This window comes from Abrus precatorius, unplaced genomic scaffold (genome assembly GCF_003935025.1).
Source record: "Abrus precatorius isolate BTA unplaced genomic scaffold, Abrus_2018 Scaffold10, whole genome shotgun sequence".
Classification (NCBI taxonomy): Eukaryota; Viridiplantae; Streptophyta; class Magnoliopsida; order Fabales; family Fabaceae; genus Abrus; species Abrus precatorius.
The window spans coordinates 20,033,824-20,048,662 of record NW_020874292.1 but is presented as its reverse complement, the minus strand read 5'-3'; positions in this window follow the sequence as shown (position 1 = coordinate 20,048,662).

Genomic DNA, 14,839 nt, shown 5'->3' with positions numbered 1-14,839 from the left:
GTTTGATGGTTTGGTTAACTGATTATATTGTGTAAATATGAAATATATGATAAAAAAAAAAAGCATAATATTATAGTTGAACAGGTTTGATGAATGTACTGCATGTGATATAACCTTATTGTTGAGATATGTCTTAAAATGATGAATATGTCATCAATGATTTGTTGAATGATGTGATTATTGAGACCATGAGTTAGTGATGAGCAATATGGAATTAGTCTAAAAGTGCTATTAAGCACAATTTTATGATTGGATTGTGGAATGAATATGAGCACTGAATGGATTGGTGTAAATAGTTATAGAGATACACTGAGGGTATAAAGTTTGGAGATTATAAAGAAATCTCGGAGAAATATAGGGTGCTAAGCAACATTCACGATTGTGTACACATTATTATTAAGTGTGAATGCGCCACATGGCTTCACACTCATTTTTTGACTAGACTCCTGACTATGCCTTTACTAAAAGGCTCATAATTGCATACATTGTATCCGTCTTGCATGAGCTAACTCGCAACTGGTGAAGGCATTGAATGATTGTGATCACAGTGCACTTAAACTGCGAATTGGGAATGGAAGTGTCAATGAGGTTATGTGAATGTGTGTGATGAATGAAATATATAACGAGTAGTAATGTGGTATAAATTATTATCTAATTGTATGATCACGATATTGTTGTGATAAATATTATGATATCTTTGCATTGTAATTGTAAAAAAGAAAAAAAATAGAATAGACGCTCACCCTTATACTACTCTATAGGTAGTAAAGATAATAACACATCCCATGAGGATTGATGTAGTAGATGTTTATGTTAGTAGTAGATTAAATTATGTATTTAGGGAATATAGACGTGTTGTACATTTTCATTTTAGAGTATATTTTGGAAATGATGAGGAGTACATAGTAGTAGTATATAATTATGCAGTTCCTTTTTTATTTCCTAACCAATAGTCAAATTCATTAGTATCTTAGTTTTTATCTATATTAGGGAATAAAAAGGTCTTCTCGGATCATGAATAATGTATTTACTTATCATAATCACGATTCGTTAGGAAGACCTAATAGTTATACATTTGAGAAATTTTCTAGTATAGAAATGGTGGCGGACTCTAGTGACGCCTATCTTGGAAAGGATAATGAATTAACTGTTGAGGACTTGACAAAGATTGAGGGCTGGCATGATATAGATGAATAGTTTTAGGTCCTCAGTATGTATGAACTGCTGTAAATTTTGATATGTTATCGATAATGGTATGTAAATATTAATTTGTAATATATTTCATGCAGTTTTTTTTCCTTAAATTTATCTAGTATACGAATTTACTGTTATGAAAGGCTTTATCTCTAGAAATTTTGACTAATTGTTAAAAGGAAAAGTTGGTTATTCTTTCTAAAATTTATAAAAATATTTTTAAGATGGAGAAATGTAGGGTGTTTCAATAGCTCCCTTTGTTCAATGAGTGTGGCATGTGCATGTAGCTGGTGTGGTAGTTAAGCATGTACTACTAGTTGTCCTTGTGGTTGAGGTGCTTGGTCTTTAATAAAGTTATGCTCAATGAAGCTTTTGTTGATGGATGGTTTGATATCTAAATTTGGCTCGACTTGCACCCCGTGAATCATGCACATTGCATGAATGAGTGTTGGGCAACTAAGGGCTTGAACTTTTCCTTTCTTTGTTACAAAGTGGTGGATTTTATCTGATATAATTTAAAGCCACATCCACAGGGTGTCCTTCCAATATGCAGTAAAGGAGGTGACAATATTGCATTGTTAAGTTGGATACATGGCTTCTTGGCACTATATTTTCCAGCATGAATGTCATCTAGATTTGAGCCAATGTATTCATGGAATTCCTTAAGATCCTCATTGGTTTTCCAGCTTGATTGGTCTGAAAAGTGCAATTTTCAAATTATAAACTCCTTGCTCTCTCATAATCATCAAATAGTTTTGTGCTTAAGTCTTTTATTCTCTGATATTCATCTAGTGCATCTTCATCCCACTAACAAGGATTTCCTAGGAATGCATTGATTGCATCCCTTGAGCAACTTATCCATCTTCCGTAATCCTAGGTTCTCGTATCAGTTTGTCTTGCACCATCCTATGGATAGGCATTGGCGTAGAATTCTCTGACCATGATGGGAGTAAATTTCTCTAATGGGTTGGCTAGTCTCCTCTAATTTTAGTTAGTGATTTCGTTATTGAAGGTTGGATATTCATTTGGCCTCAACTTCACTTCTTTCTCTTCAATAAAATTCCAATTCAGAATGATGTCATATTGGTCTTGACTTTCCTTGCTCTGGAAGCATTTGTCGTCAAAATCAGGTGCTTGAGAAGTGGAGCCCTCGTTCTGCTTCTTTTTCCTTGGTTCTTCATTGACTCAAGGGGTGGTTTTGATCCTTTTAGTCCCACAATTTACATTAATGACAGTGCTCTTGGTCAATATTTCAAGATAGATTAATTTACAATGACCATTCTAATCATTTGGGTTAAGGTATACTCATGAAAACCTTTTATCAAACACCTAGCATGCACATTATCATTCTTAGCCTTTATATTGCAAAGAGTAGAATTTAACATCACTGAAATTTTTTCCTAGTGTAGAATAACAACACATATTCAGATTTCTTAGTTCTATGCATTAAATTCATTGAGGTATTTTATCAAACACTAAATATACACAAAGGAACTTGAAAATAAAAACTAGACCAACAGTTCTAGTGTGTCCCATGTACTAATACTTCATGCAATCTCATCAAATCATTCAATACATATATTTTTCAGTAGTTATCTACCTTAATACACAGAAATTTACTTGATGGGGTTGATTTAGTGAGTATAAGAAAAAAATGATAGCAAACTTTGAGAAAGAAAAGAGAAAAAGTGCTTACCTTTGGCTCATTGTGATGAGGATTAAGTGTTGGAGAGGAGAAATTGAGTGAAAATATGTTTAAAAGTGAGTAAGGAAGAAGCATGCTTGATTTGTAAGAAAAGGAGAGGGGTTTATATTTTAAAAAATTCTCTGTGCCCTACCTTAAATCCAGCCCGCGCTCTATCTCCCTCAAGCTAGGATTGAGATTGATTTCATAACCAAATATCTTTTGTAGAATAAAAATCATAGATCAACCACTTTTAATTTATTGAATTTTTTTGTGTTTTAATTTCTTGATTACATTTTTGCTTACATTCAAAACCTTCCAATTTTTTGTGTTTCATCTTTAGCATTTGAAACCGAGGTTCTTGAGAAAACGACTAAGGTTAATCTCCTAATTTATTGTATTTAAATTACTTTTTATTTGATCGAATATGATATCGATTAATATTGGACCTAATTTTGAAAACTTATTTCTTAAAATGATTAACAATTTCATAAATTAATTTTTGGAAGTGTTAAAATTTATTTCTAAAGTTAATTTGCAAAAGTGTATAATCATAATTTTAAAAATTATTTTTGGAAATTGTCAACTTGGAAACTTATTTTTGAAAGAGTACTAACATTAATAGGTTTATGGATGCCAGATATTTTTTTATGATAAATTTATTTTTTATAGTAAGTTTAAAATAATGAAAGTTCATAAAAAGTAAAGATATTATAGATATGCTTGAAGAAGGTGATGGTAAGAAAAGAATAACGAAGTCAAATCAATAAAGAAGAAAAATGAAGAGTAAAGTTTTAAAAGAAAAAAAAAACTTTTAAAGTTTAAAATCAAAATTAATACTCCTTTCATTCCAAAATATAAGTTGTTTTACAAAAGTAAAACAATAATATTTTTTTTTTTTGTGTTATGGTACCCTAAAATTTTGTTATGGGTACCATATTCAAAAAAATTTTACTAATAAATAAAAGACACGTGGCAAGTTAAAAAAATATTATTATATATTATTTATTTTATTTGTTACATGGTTTTCTTATTATTATATATATTTTATATTAAATTTTTTATTTTATTTTTCTATCATTTTTTAATAATTTTTTAGTTTCAAAAAAATATAATTCATATTTAAATAATTTCTATTTATTATAAATAAAAATAATTATAATATAATGTATTAATATAATAGTTAAATATTAATAATAATAGAATTTAGAATATGAAAATTATATTAATATAATATTATTATTTTATTTTTAAATTTTGATTTATTTAGTTTTGATTGTTTCTAGATCCTATTCAAAGATTTAAATTCTCTTCAACTTATTCAAATGTAACAAATATAATAATATATTATTAAATAAATTTATTATTTAAACACGTGTCCAAATATTATTGCTTAAAATTGTTATGTATGTTTCCCTAAAAAAAATTTAAAGGTATCACATAATTTATCATTTTTTTTTCTAAAATTACCCTTAATCAATACCCTATACATTAATATAATAATTTTTTTAATTTATGTGAACTCTTTTTCCTAATGTATTTATCTATGCATTTATATCATTGACTAACACTTTTTTATAAGTAAAAACATTAAAGACTTTTTGAAGATGAAGAATGTTAAAGATCCTATATTTTTAGAAGTGATAGAAGATTTCGTAGAATTAAAGAATGTTGAAGACTCTTCGGATACACAAGATGGTAGAGACTTTGTAGTTCCAAAAAAGTTTCAAGACTCCATGGATTTGGAGATTGTTAAATATTATATGAATACACAAAATGATGAAGACTTGATATTTTCAAAAAAAACAATTAAAGATTCAATGGATACAAAAGATGATGAAGAGGACTTCATTGATGTCACATATTTTCTAAAGGAAAAAATATCACTTGATATAGATTTAATTCTTCCTGTAGATTGTGGATTTGATTTGAACAAATTACCATACGAGGAAGATGAAAGTTCATATGAAAAGGGTAGTAAAGATGAAGTTAAGGTGATTTGAAGATTTTACTTCCAAAATTTTATTGAACATGCAAAGACAACAAAGTTGAAGATGGCTCATGGGGTGGAGACCTGTCAAGTTTTTTTATACTAAAAGTAAAAGGCAAAATGATAATTTAAAAAATGATACATGAAAATGAAAGTAAAGTAATTTTGAACAAGCTAAATTGAAAGTTAGTATTTAGGATGACCTATATTTTCCAAACTATTGTCATTAAAAAAATTGATGTTAAATGACTCAATGTAATATTTAAAAGCTATCTAAATAATGAAGTACATTTTACACCAATTGAGGGATCACATTTCAATTGTAAAAGCAGTTGTTTTTTCTCTTCTAATATTGCCTTCTTCAAATGCGCAATCTGGTAGTTGTGAAAACTCTGTGTTTTTATTATTTCAATCATACAAGATTACAATGTTAAAAATATCAATTGCATCTACTAGCTTATCAATAGATTTATGACACTCTTTATGTTGTAAGGATTAGATTGCACTAAAAAAAGCAAGATCTAAAACATTTAAATATCGAGAGTTTGTTGGCTAGTGCATCAAATGAATATCAAACCCATATTATGATGCTACTCGACAAAATTCTTCATCTTCAGAATCAATATGTGTTTTTTTTTTTTTTGCATTATCTTGTTGAATAAATATTGGACAAACAATTTTGTTTGGCCATTTTTCCTTGATGGTAGGTAATATTAGAATCAAGTGTGAAGAAAAGTCTCACATACCACTGTTATGAGGGAAGAAAAGGCAGAGGGAGCCTTCAGTGGTAAGACAATGCAACCTAAAATCATAATACAATGGGTATATGAATTCTTCTCCTTATAAACTCCTCAACATGATTTTTATAATTAATTTTTTGTTTTTGCAATAGCGTGTTGGATCTCCTTCATCTTGTAGCAAAAATAATTCTTAGACCTTTTTGTCACTTGAAACCACTTTTTATCAATGTGGATGATGTTATACATCCTTACAAAAGTTGGATCATGTGACATGTTAGCACTATTATTATAACCCTTTGGCCATATTATAACTTATAAAAGACCTTATGATTTTTAATTGCATTCAATTGACTTAGTGGAGAGTTGGTTTATCATCAAGCCTATAGTAGTATATTTCTTCCTAGAGGGACTGAGCGTTCTTTATTTTTGTCCTTATACACTAAAAGAGAGAGAGGGGAAAGTAGAGTATCACTGTTTGATGATCAAGCAAGAAGATAGAGAATATAAAATTTTAAATGCCTTTTGATTACTTAACTCAATGATATTACTCTTGTGTTCTTTATATCTCTATTATTTTGGGTTTCTTGTTTTGATGGTATGTTTCAAATTGTTCCTTTATTCTTTAACCAGGACTTTTGTTTGAGGGCAAGCAAATCTCAAGTATGAGAGAGTTGATAAATTCATATTTTAATATATTTTATGACATATTTATATATTTAAATCTATTTTACACTAATTATGTTATTAATTATTGCAGTTTAACTAGAAGTTGTTATTAGTGTGTTATGAAGATATTCTAGATAAAAATTAGATATTTTTAGTCCTTGACAGTGCTATGTGAAGTTGAGTTTGAATTTTGAATTTAAAATTTAAACTTAGATATAAAGATTTGGAGCAATTCTGATTGTGGATACAACTGATTTGAAAAGATAGAGCTCAACCGACTGGAAACTTAGAGCATCGCCTATAACATCCTAAAATAAAAAATTCATACATTGTATATTTTATTCTTAATCATTTGAAATAAAACATCAGTTTTTGAATATAATGGACTTATTATAACAAATTAGTGAAATTTTCTTTCTATATTTTTGTATTTAGATGAAAATCTCAAATTCTACAGTGCTAAAATATTAAAAAGGTATTGTTCACCATTTAAAAATTCAACATGAAATAATAGAATTGATGGAATTAGTTGATGAATATTATAAATATAATCTAAATTATTATTTACAATAAATCCTATCATATATTATTTATATATATCATAAATTTAATCATAACTAAGATTTAGTCAAAATTTTCATAACTCTAATACAATTTAAAGTCTACAGAGCAGATTCCTCCTTACAGCACCACTGAGAATATGATCCTAGCACATATATTTCTTTATTTTAAATACCTGAAAAATAGTTGTAAGGGTGAGCAATCTTTTTTTTTTTCAATAATTCTCTAGTTTAAAAGTCATTCAAATTTAAACAAAAGATATAGATTCTTGTGCCAACATAGTAAATAATATTGTTTTCAATACAAAATTAATAAAATCATAGCAGTAACAATCATGTTAATTATACTTTAAACCATGCACCGACATAATATTAATCCAAGCTTTTCATTAACATATAGTCCACAAATCAACAGATTATTCTATCATATCATCATTACATCAAACACTTATAATTTCCACAACACTTTATCTATTTCATACCGAGCAGTATGTTATAATAAGTACATTACAACCATATTAATTAATGCATTATAATATATGCATTATAATTACACCTGTCGATGTATTACAATACTTGTATCATAATTACACTGATTGATCTGTTATGATTCACCTATTACAAACCACATCTCACATATTCACATTCATTGCCTCTGGGATCCCTTGAGGTCTTACATATGTATAGATAGCTACTGATTAGTCGCAACAACACGGATACGTGTGTTCTCCCAGCCCTTTTTAGCAAAGGTATAGTTATGAGTCTCATCAAGAAATGAGTATGGCCTGTGAATGCTTTTCCTTTCAGCAAATCATTGTGCACTCTCTTACAATTAGCACTCACCACCTTGATTTCCCTAAGATTTCTCAAATTTTCTCCGGACTCTATAACCCCAGTGTATCTCTGTAATTATTTATACATGGTCTCAGCATTTTCTCATGACCTTTACTTCCTCAACATTTCATATACATTCCATTTCTCAACATTTTGCATCAGAATTCACTTTATCATTACTTCAATATTTTCCATGACATATGTGACATCATCAATTCAGCATTTCATATTCCATACAATTCATCATCATTTCATTTTTCACTTGATAATATCAACATGCACCCTTATTCACATTAGCTCTTTATTCATTAATTTTGAGTAAATACACATTATTATACAAAATAATCAAACACATTTCATGAGAACATAAATTCACCAACTTTTACATTCCTCAATTATTAAGTACGAGTTCATGTCTATCACACTACAAAATTTCAATATTAACAATTCATCGATCTATTTCACATCAATAAAGTGTGTCGAAGGTCGGTCACCTCAGGCTCAAACTAGTTATGCATGTTAACACACATTAAACTAAATCTCAAGAAAAATTGCCAAAAATTATATTCTCTCGGTCTTTTTATAAAATTATCTATCCTGGGATTCGATCACTTTTCATCCTCTATTATCCAAAATCATAACCCAACAATAATTAGATTCATATATTAACTTTAAAGTCATAAACTTTCTTAAAAACTTGTTTTACTTCTAATTTCTATTACAAGATCTTAGCCAGGTGTGTTCAAAATAAATCATCATACTCTCTTGCTCCAAAGATCTTGGTTAATGAAGGCTTTACTTTTTAACACAAAAGTAATAAAATTTCTAAGCCAAGATATAAAATAATAGTTAGAGTTCAGAATCTACTCCCCTTACCTGAAAATGAGTCTCTACTATCAAATCCTTCTAGAGGTCCAAAAGGAAAGTACAACTCGTCCTAATGGAAATTTTTTCCAGAATATCAAGATCTCTCTAAATATTACAAGGTGAACACTTATTAAGAAAGAGAAAATCGAAGAAAAGAGATAAAGCTAGAGATCTGAGCGTTGAGAAACTTACTTTTTTTCGAATGGAATAAACATTTAAGCTCAGATTTAGAAGAGATTCGAAGTTCGAGAGAGTTCTCCCTTGAAAAAGGAGAGAAAACAGAGAAAACAAAGAGATTAGAAAGTTGTTTGGTGAGAAATGAATGTTTTTCAAGGCTGGGATTCTGTAAATACCCCTCAAAACTCGCACGATCTCGCTTGAGCGACCAAATTCTCACTTGGGCTAGATCTGCCCTCGCCTGAGCGATCTTTTCTCGCCTGATCGAGACAACCAGATAGTAAAATTACTCATTTCTCTGCTATTCTCGCTTGAGCGAGGACACTTTCACTTGAGCGACGATATCTCGCTTGAGCGTGATATGCAAACAGTGGTCTTCCCCACTATTTTCTGATATGCTCGCCTGAGCGAGCTCTATCTTGCCTGGGTGAGATGGCATCCAAAGAGCATGATATTTCTCCTGTAGGTCCTCACCTAAGCGACCTATCTCACCTGGCTGAGCGAGATTACTCTCACCTGGGCAAGGTGACAGTTGAGCTGCATTTATCCTATCTCGCTTGAGCGAGAAGCATCTCGCTTGAGCGAGATTGCCTTACAACATTGCATTTTTGCACGCTAAATCTTGCCTGGGTGAGATTTATCTCGCCTGAGCGAGATCTCCTATACCAAAATTCTTCCAAAAATTTTCTATATTTTCTTCTCAATGCATTCTAATATTACTTAATATTAAACAAAATATAATTTACAGAAAAATGAAAAGATGTTATATAGCCTATATAAAAAGGCCTTATGCTCCACACTTGAGCCACTTACACTTCTCTACACATCTTCTTCCCCTTCTTAGTTCTATCCAAACTTCTTTGAGAGTCATTAGAGACCATTGGCAAGGACGACAAGCTTCCCCTTGGAGTCCAAGCAAATAATTAAGTGCCCCTTGCCCCCTTCGAAGAATGAGAACTCTCTTCTTCTTTTACCTTTCTAAGTTTCTTTTGTTTGAGTTTTCCTTTGTGGTTAAGGGTTTATTTATCACATTCTTCGTAGTTTATTTTGTTATGAACTAAACATATAGCTAGGGCTATGGCGGATCCTACTACAAACTTTGTGTGATTTTTACTTTTAATATTGGTATTGGTTTTCCTTTAATCTTTGGTTTTTATTCTATTAGATTATAGTTAATTGCATTGTAGGCGATCGTACCACGTGTAATTAACGAAACTAAAGGATAAAATGAGATAAAGGGCTAGATTAATCACACTTAATTAATTTCTTTCAATCGTTATTGAATTAACAAATTCAGAATCTTCATACTTTCTCGACCAATTACCTTGCATGATCATTGGAGGTATTTACTTAGGGAAAAAAAATATTGACATTGTATGAACATGTAGTGTTAATAGAACTAATTATGAGTGGTTGACAAATATTTGGATATTAATATCGTGATTAAATTAATTCAAATAAAAATTTGTTCATAGATAAATGTAACTATCAAAAAGTAATAAAGAATATTCAAATTAAGAGTTTCCACATTATCGTCCCACAAAGATTTTATATATATATATATATATAATATGTAAAATTGATTACATCTACTTCTTACTCTATGCATTTATAACAAAATTTATTAAATATATAGTTGTTAAAATTTGGAAGGTATAAAGTTATTTTATATCTTACGCATACTCATTACTTTATATATTTATAATAGAATTTATGTATATTAAAATTTAGAATGTTTAGAGTCATTTCTATATATCAATAATAAATCTATATATTATTTTATATATTTATAAAAAAATTATAACTTATGATTTAAATGAAAACTCATTAAACGAATCATAATATTTTCTATAACTTATGAATTAAAATTATAATTGATTCATACTTATCTTTAAATTTTATTTAAGAAAATTTTATTACAATTTATGGTTGCTGTGAATGACAACTCCTAAACAAATATTTAAAATTTTTTAAAAATCATTGTCAATTATTAAAAAAAAATAAAAAATATTAATTCAATTGAATGAAAAAATTATTGCAATTGAATAAAAAAATTTTGTAAGAATCTAATAAAGTTCTTGAATTACCTTTCAATTGTTAAAAAATTGTATTTTATTTTAAGTTATATTCAAATTTGAGTGATATTAACTTAAATATTTTATTAATTAGTTTTATATATTTTATATTAACAAATTCACTATAAATTACCTAAAACTAAAGTTCATTGGAATTAATTATAATATTTTTTATAATTTACTAATTAAATTTTTTTTATTGATACTTATTACTTTTAAATTATATTTAAAGAAAAAAATTTTGAATTGATGATTATATTATGTTAAAAATCAATAACAAAACTATTGTGAATGACATTTAATAAAAAAAATTATTAAAAATTTATATAAAAAAATTAAAAATTTATTGTCAAATAAAATTATATATAATGAACGAAGATATTTTTATAAAAATTTAATGAAGTTCTTCAGTTACCTTTTAATTGAAAATAAAATTGTATTTATCAAATAAAATTATATCCAATTAACAAAAATGTTTTTTCAAAAATCTAATAAAATTCTCAAGTTTGAATTATCTTTTAATTAAAATAATATGTATCTTTGCTTTAAATTATATTTAAATTTGAATGATATTAATTTAAATTATTTTATTAATTAGTTTAATATAATATATACTTTAATATGTACTTCAAATTCTAAAATATATTTTAAATTAACAACAAAACTACACTTTTATACGTGATAAAAAATTTTTAAAAAAAATTGTCAAATGTTAAAAATTTATATATAACTAATGTGATATCTAATAAATTTTTTGAGTTATCTTTTGATTGAAAAAACAATATATCTTTAATTTAAGTTATATATAAATTTAAATAGTATTTATTTAAATTAATTTATTGATTAGTTTAATATAATTTAAAATTTTAATATTTAAATTATAATACATATGAAGATACTATATATAAATCTAAAATTATTTAAATTAAAATTTATTAAAATTAATTGTAATATTTGGTATAGTTTAAGAATTAAAATTATAATTAATTCATATCTATTATCTTTAAATTATATTTAAGAAAAATTTATTAGAATTATAAAAATTTATTATAAATAAAAAATTTGAAAATTTTTTAATATTAAATGTTAAAATTAGAAAAAAAATATTAAATAAATTGTACACAAATATTTTTGTTAAAATATAATAAAATTTTATTCTACATTTGAATGCTATGAGTTTAAATTATTTTATTACTTTACTATATTCTATATTTAAACACTAAAATATACTTTGAAGTAAAAAAACTACATTTACAAAATTATTATTTTATATTATATATTATTAAATTAATTTTTTAATAAAAAAATTACTAAATTGTAATACAAATAAAAAAAATACTTTTTATTATATTAATTTTTTATTTTTATTTTCTGACTTTTCATATATCATCAAAGGGGACTTCATTTTCACTTATATAAGTAATGTTTACATAACTTTTGAAAACATTCTTTCTATTATCTTTTTTTTTTGTATTAAATTTTTGCAATCATGTCAATTATCAAGAGTTATCTATCTACGTAAGTACATGTAATTTTGAAGTTGATATTTTTTTATTTTGTTTCAGTAAATTATATTTTTATATTTTATTTTAATTTTTTGAGTAAGTATAAAACTATATTATTTTTAAATGATATTATATATTAAATTTTATTTTTAATTGATTATTTTATATCAAATCTATCATTATTTTTTTAACTAATCTAACTTACAATAGTATAAATTAATACTATCTAAAATTATGTCATATAAGTTTATATTTTAAAGTTTGTAAATAAAAAAGTTTATAAATATTTAATTATTTTTATATCGCTCATAATATATTTTAGTTAAAATATCTAAACCAATCTATTTTTTTTCCCAATACAAATTGATATATTCATATGTAGATTCAATTTATATTTATCACATAACTATTTGCTTTTATATTTTTCATACTTTTATAGGAGAATAACAACTTTTAAAGAAGATAAATAGACTCTACTTAACCGTTTGAATTCAATAACAGATGATTGGAAAATAAAAGTGCAAAAATATCAATCGATCGTGGGTACTCTAAACATGTATCGCTAAAAAGAGTTAACTAGTATTGATATGATACTAATTAATGAAAAAATATTAGTATTTATATTTTTTTTTATAAAAAATTTATTATTTATAATAAATTATAATTATATTGTCTTTTAACTTTAAATTAAGTTTGACTGTTATATTTAATTTCTATATATATATATATTATTTGTTTCAAAAGGTAATTAAAGTTTTTTACTCTTTTAATATTTTCTTTACATTCAAATATTTTCCCTAATGTATTTTTAAAATTTTGTGAATAAAAAATCTAAATTTTCATAAATACAGAAGGACTTACAATAAGAAAAAGAAAAATTTTATTGTTTAAAATATAAAAATATTCTCTATATTAACATATTAAATTATATTTATTTATTAGCATTTCATATTCTAACTATATGATTATTCAAAATTTTTAAATTGAAAAAGAGGTTCTAATATTTTTAAAAAATTTTCTGAAAACATTCAATTACAAACACAGAAAAAAGTGCTTCATAATAGAAAAAATCAGTCATTTTTAAAACTTACAATTAGTTTCCAAGATATAAATTAAAATATAAGTATTATATGTAAAAAAAATTAAATCATTACAAATACATTTTTTTATTAATATAATTATTTAGTATGTTATATTCTTAAAATTATACAATTTTTAATTTAAAAATATATTTAAATCAAGTTCATTAATTATTAATTTTTTTTTAGAACTAAGTAATGTATGACACATTAGACAACATAGTAAGACACAGAACGTTACACAAAAAATATATACAAAAATAATCATTAAATCTCAAATACACTCACTACATCAAAATAGTTAGAATATATCTATTTTTTTTATAATATAATATTTTAACATGTTTATGTTGAAGTTATATTTATATATTTTTAAAATAATTATGGATCTAATAATATATATATATATATATATATATATATTACTTACTTTTAATTTAATCTACATGTTCCTTTCATATAGAATTTTAAATTTATTTTCTAAATTTTATTTATATTAATAAATTTTTTATTTTAACAAACCATATTAATTATTTTAAAATTAAAAATAAATGTATAAAAAAAATTAATAAATTTATTATTTTAATTTTATGACCATACGACATAACTTGGTTATACTTAATTAGTTATTTAATAAAATTAATTTTTAATAATATTAATCAATATTAATTCTATTAAGTTATCAAATAATATAAAATAATTTAATTACTTAAAAAAACTCAATTATATATTTTTTATTTTTATCAAAAACTAATCTTATAAATTAAGAATATATATTGCTATGTTATTAATTTTTATTTACAATCTTTTTTATAGTAATTTTATTTATTTACAAAAAAATTAATATATTTTTATTTTTAGATATTAACATATAGTTTTGAATATAATTATATTGGAATCATATTCTTAAAATTTTATGCTTTAGTTAAATAAATATAATTTTATTTTTGTATATATTAGTCTGATGAGTTATTTAAAAAAAAAAATATTATATCATCCTTTGATAATAATATTGTAAAAATTTTATTAGTAATTTTAAATTATAATTATAAATAAAAAATTTATCATATAAATTTAGGTTAACAAATATAAACAAATAAAAAAATTAAAAACTATTGGATATTTTATTTTAACTCTATATATCATTAAAAAAATTTATATTTAATAAGTTATTGTTATAATTATTTATTTTTAAATTTTATAATAACGAATAATTTTATGATATCATGAAATAATATAAATTTTATTTTTAGATTTTAAAAATTAGAAATTTTATGCTATTTTAAATTAATTTTATACTTTTATCATATATATGTTTTTATCTATCAAATGTTCTAAATTGATATAATTAACTCTAAAAAATACTAAATTATACACATTTAAATTTTACAATAATGTTCTGAAATGTATGATATTTTTTTAAATAAATTTGTTTATGTAACAATGAAAAAGATTAATATATTTTAAT